Consider the following 11,518-nt stretch of genomic DNA (forward strand, 5'->3'; position numbering starts at 1 on the left):
AAAAAAAAACCCTAAAAACTAAAAATGCTAAAAACTTTGGGTTAGTTTTCCATTTTTCATGACCTTTGTCCATTAACATAAAGGTGAACAGAGCAGTTTCATATTCCGTAGCAGATGTTCCATTGCAGGTAATTTGTTTTGTTACATTTTATTACTGATAGAGAAGGTGGAAGTGATGTTGTAATGTTATTAGTTAAAAGCTGGTAAGCAGCCCTTCTGGAAAGACCCTGTGGACTTTAATAGGCAAGAAGTCAATAAAGAAGTATTTTATCGGGAAGAGGTAATCTACTGAAATTGATAGAGAATTATCTCTTGTGCTATTTCTTAATGGATCTCAGCAATCTCTGCACCACAGATATTTATTTCATTATTTTATATAAAAAATTTATAACCAATCTGATTAAAATTCATACATTAGCTTACAAAGTAATGTAAGCTGGGATCAAAACCATAAAAAATATAAATTATATGTGGCTTCTTGATTTGATATCATTCTTTTTCTTCATTTTTCAATCTAGTGATAATATTTATATGCATAACAATAATGCTTAGCAGACACATTGTTTTATCTATTTGCAATGCTAAATAATTAACTTAGACCAAAAGTACCCACTGGAAATAGATAATGTGACCTCCCATTATACACATGTGGAAACTGAAGAGAGAGGGGTTAAACGAACCACCCGAAGCAGCCAGAGAGGGTCAGTACCAGGAACAGAAATCAGGTGTGCCTCAATTGTCATCTAGATTTAACCCGCTGCAACATTGGCAAAGTCCAGAGGGGTGGTAAAAGGCAAAACAATTTAAACAACATTAGCTGTAACCAGTGGAGTGGAAGCATATAGAATATCCTTTATGACCTTTACATTGGTTAACCGATTTTTTCTGCTTATAATGTTTTAGAATATATGGGGTTTTTTATATTTTCCAACATAAAGGGAAGGTTAAGAAACCCCAGGCCTAACCTTTTGATACAATCAATACAGAAAGAATAAACATGCACTAAAAGTGGGTACTAATGATGCCCCGTGACAAGGTACATCTGGGAGAGCATTTTGGTTGGCTCATATTCCTTCTCTTTTCCCCTTTGCTGTGGTATGTCTCTCTTGCTTATCACTAGCCTGCCCTTGCTAAAAAACCTCACCAAAAATAGCAGGCATTTATGGCCACTGACTAATGCTTTAATGTGGTTCTATGTGCATTGTTTATTTCACTCCAGCTGATGATTTTTGTTCATATTAGTGTTATAAAGTTTATTGAAGCGTTCATTACTGGGACTTCATTTCAAAATTCCGGCTGCCTGTTTGCCTGGGAGAAGTCACTTTTTGTAAGGACAAGTGAAAACATCATTATTCTTTTCAGTTCTCATCCTCAGCATGATGAGGGTGGACAAGATGGCTTTTATACATGGGCTGGTAATTTTTAATGAAAAATTTGCAAAGTTCTTACTGTGTTGTCCAGGCTGACAATAGCAAAGCATGCTTTTCCTTCTGTTAGGTGGGGCGTTTACCCCATACCATTTCATGCATTCTGTTGTGGGTGAAACCATCTTATTTTCTGAAATGCATAAAGACCGATGATTTAGAGATATGTAATATTCGTAAAGTCTAACTAGCCTTTAACCTGAAAACAGGCACTATTTCCCTGTGTGGTTTTTCCTTGCAGAAGTTTTATGCGTGCATGTTGAGGTGCAGGGGTTTCCATGGCAACTGGAGGTTTGCAGAGTATTCAAGAAACTCTGCAAGTTAAAATTAGCTTAGATGGTCATGCATAGATGATAAGGGCCTGGGGCTATGCAAGTTTGTGCAAACTATTTTTGGGAAATTTAGTGGAGGATGTTACGATCCAAACCCGACGTATTGTATGTATCAATATATACAGCCACAGTAGGTCTGGATTAAATACAGAGAGCTGACAGATTTTGGGCGTCTAAAATAAATGGGGTGGCATTTAAAATATGTTTTAAAAGAAAACCTGACTTTTAAACACACTAGAGAATGAGGAAAAAAATCATTCTGATTAATTAGGGTTATGGAAGTAAAATGGCTCAGGAGCCTTTTTGTTTTCATTACGTTAAATTGTTCTTACAATCACCCCAGTTTATTTCTGAATACCTTTTCCTTGCCTGGACACTCTTCTCACCCATGGACTGTTGCAGGTTGACTCACTCCATAGCTGCAAAACTGAAAGTTTAAGAGAGACCTCAAACAAGGCATAGATTTGTGTCCCCCAGGTCTCCATTTAGAGTACAAATACAGCAGTAAAGCAGGAGGCTTGAGATAACATTTCTGTTTTAATGAATCCCTCTTATAATACTGGAGGATCTGTGGGAATTGCAGTAATGCTGTAGAGAACTTGTTCGATCTGTGTCTGAGCTTGTCTTACTTCCCAATAAAGATGAGTATTTAAACATAGCACAACCGTGAAGCTATATTTATGGAACAGAATAATTTGTAATTATATGCTTTTGTCTTACCTTGCGTGATGGGTTGCACATCCTAACACAGGACACACTTTCACGTTCTGTAGACATTATACCCCGAGAAAATTAGAGACAGTATATTTGGGTGTTTTGTTGCAACAGTTCAGGAGATATGAAAATAATGTAAAAGGCACAATCTTCTACTGCAATCAGACAGAGACTTAGATCTAAGCAAAGGTGTTGCGTTTTGTCCAGTCTCTACTTTAGGAGATTAAATCCTACAGAATCAGTTATGTGTGATTTCCTGCTTTTTACCTGAACTACATTTAAAAAATAATAATTTTTATTACAATTTCCAAAAGAGCATAGTATATGTCATGCTTCCTTTCTGCTTACAACACTACTGTCAATACATCAGCTAGTTGATTGAAGATGCTGACATTATTGCAGAGGAAGAGATCCATGAAGTGCTGGGAGGAAAGATGTTTCTCATTCTGATCTTATTATTCTGATAATTTTGATAAAGCATGAATTTCAGCAAAGCAGAGGTATCTCAAGATTTTTTTTTTCCCCACTGTGATGATTTCTGTATTGTTTCAACAATACTTTCAACACTAGAATTATACAACTGACAATAAAGCCACCGAGAATTAAGGATGCATTGTCAATATGGATGCCCTCTTCTGTGGCTGGATATTAAAAATTTTTCTGCAATCACAGGCTTGCCTTCTGTTTCCTATCAACCCAACAAAAGAGCCCAACATCTCATCAGGAAGAGAACAAGTTGTAGCAAAAGCTGTATCACGCTCACGAGCAGCTAGGCACTGAAAAACAAAACCATGTTAAGACACAGGAGGAAAAAGATGCAAATAAGAAGAGGAGGCAGCCATTAATCAAATCAGTGGTGCAGCTTCACCTGCATACACTGTACCACACAGATCAACCTACCTCAGAGAGACTGTACCTTATATAAGCTCAGAAAAGAATGAGGAAAATGGTAAAGTGCAGCAATGTCTCTCTGCACTGAAAGGAGACTGAAAATACTGGCACTGCATATTTTACCAAGAAGACAAGGGTACATGATAAAAAATATTTCAAAAGCACTTGCAAAAGGGAGGTATGTCAGCATTTCTCTTGTTGCAATATAGTGAAAGAACAAAAAGACAATTTAATTTGCCCCTTTCCAGCCCGCCGAAGGGAGAGCAGCATTGCTGGAGTCGCTGCCTAACTTCTTACTCCCTGCCTGTAGGTTTCTCACCCTCTGTTGTGGCTGATAAGGAACTGTAACCAGGCAGACACTTGACAATAGCACATTGCCAGTAGGGGTAGATAGAGTTTTCTGTCCTCTTGAAGTTATAAATGAGCCAGGATAAATCCTCCCATAGAACCAGCAGGAAACAGAGCATCAGTCCTGACCAAACCTCCGTCTGCTCCATTAGCTCTTTAGGATCACACAGCTACACACTGAAACGCTGTTTTTATATCTTAAATATAAATGTATAGCATTTTTTCTACCATATTACATATTATGCATATGGCATATGGAAACAAAGAATGCTATTTATTAGAAAGTACCGGAAGGAGCTTCAGCAAAAAGCTGGGTGTTCCACTGAGTTGTTTGAGAAACAGCTGTTATTGGAGAAAATATGTGATTGTATTAGCTGCACACTCATGCAGCATTTTTTTCAATTTTAAGTGCTAACTCTAAAAAAAGATCGCTTTGCGCAAAGTGTTATTTTCAGCAAGCTTTAACTTGGCCAGATCTAAACTGATTTTCACCAACATATTCATATGCTCTTCCTCTTTGAGGGCTAATTTGCTAAAACCCAATTTTGTAGCCAAGCAATTGCAGAACTGCAGCTATTTAGAAGCATACATATGTACATACATACATATATATATATATGTTTCTTTACTTAGTCGAGATCCAAAATTGCTTCATCTTGGGCTACAGTGACCTGGGTCCAACAGGTAAAAAATTTCTGGAAGGAATTTTTGGAAAAAAGAAGATCATAACGGGAGTACTACAGTAACTGTCTGAAAATACTGACAGCTAGAATGTTAGTAGTCAAAATGAAGAAAAGCACAACTGGCCATTTTTTCCCAAATACAGGTTTTTAAAACACTAAATAGCAAATTGTCTTGTGGATAATGCCCTATAATAGGCCCAACTATTAGAGTTACAATTAATGACCCTTCACGGCTGTATTAGGGGTTCAGAACATTATAGACATTGGAATGAGACTATCCTGTGCAAACCACATCAGATGCTATTTTAGAACATTTTACTTGAAACAGTCTGCTTGCTTTGGCAAACAATGCCCATGAGGATCTTTTCCTTGCCATATTGTATAGACAAAACAAATGACAGACTAAATCCTAACAATTAGGACAATTAAATCTTTATCTTAAAGGGTGGTCTTAGAAGTATGCAAGCTATAGAGCTGCAAGGCAGTCATAAAGCAACCAACGTCTTTATTAATAATCATAATAATGACTGAAGATGAAATAGGGTGTGACCTGTGGCAAGGCAAACATGCGTGACATAGGGAAAGTTTCCATGGGAACACCGTAACAAATTCTAAAATATCTCTGCGTTCAGTGAGAAAAAATTTGGGCAGACATAAGCTTGTCTCACAGTGGAGTGCCTTTGGCCGTTAATGGTCTTGCTGAATAGGTGCTGCCCAAGCCCTGTTAGTACCACTGCTTGTGTTCAACCTAGTTGTCTACTGTCTCTGTCTTTCCTCTGGCAGCTCTTACAGTGTCTGCTGTGCAAGCAGCAGGTAGGACACATGCAGACCAAGCAGGCACACTGAAAGAGTCCATTACTTATTTAGGGGGCTTTCATATCAACTGTCAATCAGCTATTTTGAAATATATGCTCCTAGGCCAGATTCCAGTGAATTCCTTGTCTACATCTTTGAAAATCAGAACTGCTTCCACTGATTTCTGTGGATGTCATGGGGACTAACTCGGCAAAAGAATAAAAGAGAGCAGTAGCGAAATGTCTAGCTGTATTATTTGAAATGTATAGATCTGTACAAACGCTGTAAACTGGATTGGTTTTATCAGAAACATATTTCTTCACAGAACAACTGCAGCAGAAACAGTGCAAACAGTCTGAATACATATTTTCCTGGCTGGGCTTCGAGTGCTTTATGCTGTCTTCCTCTCATACTTGTCTTTTATACTCTGGATGGTCTTCTGCTCCACGATGTTCTGTCTTCCATGTTTTCCAGGCTGTTCACCTGGGTCTCCTTCTATCCCCTATCTATTCTTTCAGTCTTTCTTGGCATCCCTCAGAGCTTCAGTTTTGTCCCCATTGTATTGTAGGCAACTCATGGACATTAGCGTACTGCCCAAGATGCTCTTCTAAGACAGTGACTCTAAACTATACTTCCCCTCTCTAATGAAGGGAAGTCTCTGTTACAATCTGGATAGCACACAAACATCTTAAACTCAAGGTGTCCCACAAAGAGTAAATACCCGTTTTCCAGGGCTCCATTCCCTAGCCTGAGTCACATCCTAGGGATCATCTTTATTTCTCTCTCTCTTAGTTTTCTCATATTTGTGCTCTGACAAAAATGTAGGGTTTTTTTCTCTAAAAAAAAAAAAAAGGATTTCTTTTAAATCTACCATTTACTGATCTGACCATTCTTGTGATTCCACTGCTTCAGTCTCCTAGTCTTTTTGATACTAAAATTTACCCCTCTCATCACCATCCGTCGCAGGTGCTGAAGCTGCATGTTTTGCTTTGAGAACACCAGCCCCTTTGGGAGTTACTTCCCACAGCTGCTTATTGAACTACATGTCAAGTTAAATCTCCTCCTCCTTCTCCAGGCTTTGAACAACAAAAAGACTGCAGACTCTCTCGAGGTATCATGTAATAAAATGAGTTGGTATAGCCACAGCTTAAGTGCCTCCTGGAGAAGCCATTCCCTGTGGGTAGAGTAGCCTCCTTTGCATATTATCATTATCATTTATCTTCCTGAAAAACCTTGGGGCCGAAACCTAAATGACCATCTGTCTCAATGGTAGGAAAGTGACTTTCAGGAAATATGGGAGAAAACTCGTACCCACACTAGTCCTGAGTGCATATTTACCCACAGTCTAGATGTACCAAGACTCCACTGGTTTGCTAGGTTGCCCCATATATCTTGCTTGTGCTTGTGACACCTACCGTGACGCTGAGAAAGGATGGCTTAGGTCTTTCCCACAAGAGAAGGTAGGTTTTGTGGTCAGTCTGAGCACAAAGCTGGCACAGGACATTTCAGTGCCTTGTAACCTAAAAACCACAGGCGGCAACCCCCTGTTCCCAAAAGCAAGCCTAGGGCAAGAAAAGGGCTGATCAATGCCTTTGGTGCATCCCTTGCTTTTGGACTGTTGTTGGATATGTACTTCTCCTGACTTCTGCCTTGGTTTCACTGAGTTCCAACACAAAAATATGATGACCCTGAAGTACATTTTAAGGTAATTCTACAGCCAGCCCTAGTTCTCACAGCTGTTGCCCTATGAGTAATCTGATTTCACCAGTTCAGCTAAATCCATATTTACCCAGCAAGAAAAATACTATGGATCACCATTTCAGAATGCTGGTGACATCCTTCCGTTATCAACATGTTATTTCACTGAATAAGTAATGATGAACCCAGCGTCCAAATAACCCTGACATTTAGTGTTGAGAGATTATATAAATATTAATAAATGCAGTCATAATTTAGTGAAGAAATCCTAATTCTAGCTCCTTTTTACTACTTGTAACCACATGCCAGACTATAGCATTTGAATCTGCACACAGCATGGTGTGTACTTAATAATTTTCTTGCCTGCAGCATTTACAGTATTTTCTGGGCCTCTTTGCTGTGAGATACAAATTTCTAGCCAAGTAATATTTTCTTCTTCTGAATGGAAGAGAGACCCCTAAATTATTACTGTTCTGGAACGTGATAATTTACAGACATTTCTACCTTTGGCTTCTATCCAGTTCAATATAACTGGTTTAAGAGAACACCCACAAAGAAAAAAACTTGCTAAAGCTGCAATTTCTCAGCCTTGTTTGCAAAAGGGAAAGACATGATCAGTAATGGATGATGCCAGTCAATTAATTATTTTCTTTAGCTTTTTTACCACTTTGTAACAGCTGGTTGAATGAACTTTTATGATTAATTCAACAGACAGCATCAGGAAACTCTAGAGGCTCTCTTTCACCCGAGTGATGTGTTCCATCATGCCCATCTCAGTGTGCTTTCTTGTTTCCACCCCAGTTTAATGTATTTGTAAAAAATGTAGCAGAAGATAAGTCTGCCAGGCAATTCCCAGGGTAAACACCAAGATTATATAACAACTGAAATGCCCTGCAAGTTTTTAAAGAAGAAATATGGACTAGACTAAACAAGAGATTTGAATGCATGCATACCCAACGTTTTAATTTGAGGGCTCTCCTCCTCGAACAGAATCCAGGTGATAGAATTAGTCACCTACACTCCCTACACAGAGCATAGGGAGAATTAGGCATAGCTTAAGGACTACTCCCCCAAAATGAGGCACCAACAGGAACTGGTAGATACAGGAACATGCTTCAAATCCTCACCAAGAGCCCACGTACCTGACTCAAGGCTTCAGGAAGTTTCCTCCCTGCCTCTGGGATCCAGAACATGGATTCTATCCTGGAGATCAGGTCTTTGCACCTCATCTTTGAAAGAATAGTCAGGGCACAACCTTTTCAAATTAACAATAATCAGGATGCTTACAGATAATGGTACTGCCACACCTATTTTGTATGTAATAACAAACCAGGTTGCACACATGTCCAGCATATATGAGCTCAGCCCTCAATTTCTTCATCCATCGGTTGGGACTGACTGAAGTCCTGCCATTCCAGGTGCACTCCTGCCTACGCCATGTGCAGAGAGTGATGCAAGATTCATCAGGTCACAGGGACAGCATACAATCAAGGAGCATGACTTAAACATGAGAATTTGGAACTAAAGCCCAAAGGAATGGATCCAGTTTCTGATAAGGCTGGGGAGCAGCTGTCAGTCCACAGCTCTTCATCCCCCCATCTCAGCTTGGCCCATGACTACTGTCCTGGCTGTTGTGGTTGCATTTGTTTTTAGGTGTTTTTACAGTTGCAGTAAGAGGATTATTGTGTTGCAAAGTGAATGAAAATTCTGCAGAATGCAGAGTGTTAAGCAAATAAATAAATTAGAATTCACCTTATTGAAAATGTGGGATCACAATGGGGAAGTTATCAAAATGTCTTTATGTAATTAAAAGTTGGTCAGTCATCGACTAATTCTACCAAAGATGCAGAGAGGGCAGAAAAGGCTGAAAGGTCATTTACATTAGATGAATAACAGCCAACATAACACAAGAACGTAAAGCTTATTAATATTTGATAGAACAAAGTGTTCTAATATTTTTGCAGAAAGTTCTTTTTAAACAAGGTGTATGTCTTGTAGGTAATGTTAGAGAGCTTGAAAACAAAAATTAAAAGATCCCATTTCTTGAATATCTCAGCAATATAACTAAAGATAGAAACAGCACCACTGACTGGGTGTCTTAACAACCTGCATAATACATAAAGATGGAAAGGGCTAATAATTCATTCATCTATGCGTACATTAATCTGGCATTATCAATATTAAACAGTACTAATATGTGGTTAGGACTAATTTAATTTATAATGAATGAAAAGCATAGTGTGAGCATCTGAGCATCAGTGATTGTAAAACTCCACCTGTCGGACGGAAAAGTAAGTTCACTAATGGCATTGCCACAGACAGTTTAGTCGTACCCTCAATTTAGATAATTTCCTTCAAATAAAGCTCTGCTTTTCCTGGAATGGCTTATGCCAGTTTAGCAAGTGAGATACACTATGCTGATGAAAGCCCATTTATCTGGTTTAACTGTATATATATACACTAGGACTTTTCCAGTACAAAAATGTCACCAGAAATCCCACACTCTGTCATTATTATGCCAGGAAAGGCTTCTCAAATACAGACCTGAACTCAACCTAAAAAAGCCAGTTTTCCATAGGCGGCATTAAACAGGATTATGGAGGAGGCTTAAAGACACAGATAGCTTGAAAATAGGAAAGTTCCTGAAAAAAAGTATTGAAATTTCACAGAACCGGAGAATGCTATATGTCAAATTTGAGCTGCATTACCTTAAAAATTGTGTTCAGTGCCCTGGAGTATTCTTCCCGATTACATCAAAGCATCTGCAATACTCTGAGAAATGTCCTAGAGGTACAGAAGGCAGCCTGAGTGACAGCACATGTAGAAAAGGTTCTCACTTGTATTTATATGCTGATTGTGGCAAGCAGCGTTGCTGGCACTTCTTTACTCCAGGACTGCTAACTAGTTCAGCTTGAATGCTGTAAATAAGCATACTTACAAAGTATGTATGTGAGACAGTAATAGAATGGTGGAACAAGTTGTCCAGAGAGGCTGAGGGATGCCCATCCTTGGAGATAACCAAAACTTGAGAGGTCTTCAACAACCTGAGGATAGCCCTGCTCTCCCCCTGCAGGGGGTTGGACTGGAGGACCTCCAGAAATCCCTGCAAAGCTAAATTAGTATATGATCCTCTGATACACTTTGGATAAATTCAGTATGCCCCAACACAAACAGGATATTCGTTCTCTTCAGTCTAGTATCATTTCAAGATTTGGCTCAAGAGAACCCACACCTAAAATGCTCCTTCAAATTCTTACAACAAATCTAAATATTCTTAAGAATTCAAACATCTGTCTCAAATACAGTTCAGAATATAGGAATATAGAACATAAAAAAATAGAATATAGAAACAGAGTGCTGTTCATACATACCTAAGTTTTTCCAATGAGTTTACAAGGGCTGGAAAGATATTGTTTTAGCACTCCTGTAAAGTCCTCTGGTTATCCTCAAAATTGTTAATGCCAGTGAAGCAGCTGCTTGCTCACCCTTCCCCACCACCTGTTTTCATCCTTAGCCTGGAAAAACCTAGGTTAGGGGAGGCAAGGTAGTTAATTTTCCATTCCCAATTAGTCCTTGGTTTTCTTACAAGGCTTCCAGAAGGGAAAGTGATTTTGCGGTGGGATGCTTGTCTGCCAAGGGTTGGCCTGTGATCATTAACTCGTTTCACATGGACTAGCAGACAGGAGATAGTAACAACTTTTGTTTGGCTCTGAGCAAGGCTTGAGTCAGAGCGCTGACCTAGAAGTGGCAGAAGTCCTCTCCCACTGTTAATCCTCCCCGCCCCTGCCTCCCCCTTGAACATGCGTCTTTCCCTCAACTATTTAAGGTAAGCTGTAAATCTTTGCAGTAACTGGCTACTTTCCAGAGTGGCTGCAGCATGCAACTCAGTCTGCATGACCCAGGCGAGGCCACAAATTTTGGGAAGAAATATATTCGATATTTCAGAGCATTGTAGTTAGGTCATTTTTATTCCCATTTTTTGTGCACAGCTCCCACGGGTGGAGATGAGAATCCCATACATAGGAGACATTCCTATTTGGTTTTCATGGTGAGTCACTTGGCTCTTGATTTGTCATCCACAATATCAGCCAAATTTCCATTACTACCTTTCTAATACTTTTGCAGGAGTTTTTTTTTTTTTTTTAATTGATATTGGCTTTACAAAAAATACCTTCCCTCAAAAAAAAAAGGTAGTTGGCCACATGTTACAAATGTTACAGATTTCTCAATCCATAATTTATAAGAACATAAGTTTTGGCAATTGACTGTAAAGTACTTAGTTTTAGGAAAACACGTGAACACAGGTACCATCTCAGATGTAAGCAAAAGTGAGAAATCTTGAGTTATATTACAATAGGTTTCATTGTTAAAAATACATTCTTCAACCCTATGTACAAAAATTTAACCAAAAGAGATCCGGAAAGTACAGCTTCTTTGGATAATAAGATAGAGCTCAGAGGGTTGTGGTTAGTGGTGCAGAGTCTAGTTGGAGGGTAGTAACAAGTGGTGTCCCTCAGGGGTCAGTACTGGGCCCAGTCCTGTTCAACATATTCATTGATGATCTGGATGAAGGGATAGAGTGTACCATCAGCAAGTTTGCTGATGACACAAAACTGGGAGGAGTGGCTGACAC

Source organism: Charadrius vociferus, unplaced genomic scaffold, assembly GCF_000708025.1.
Source record: "Charadrius vociferus isolate BGI_N301 unplaced genomic scaffold, ASM70802v2 scaffold513, whole genome shotgun sequence".
NCBI lineage: Eukaryota > Metazoa > Chordata > Aves > Charadriiformes > Charadriidae > Charadrius > Charadrius vociferus.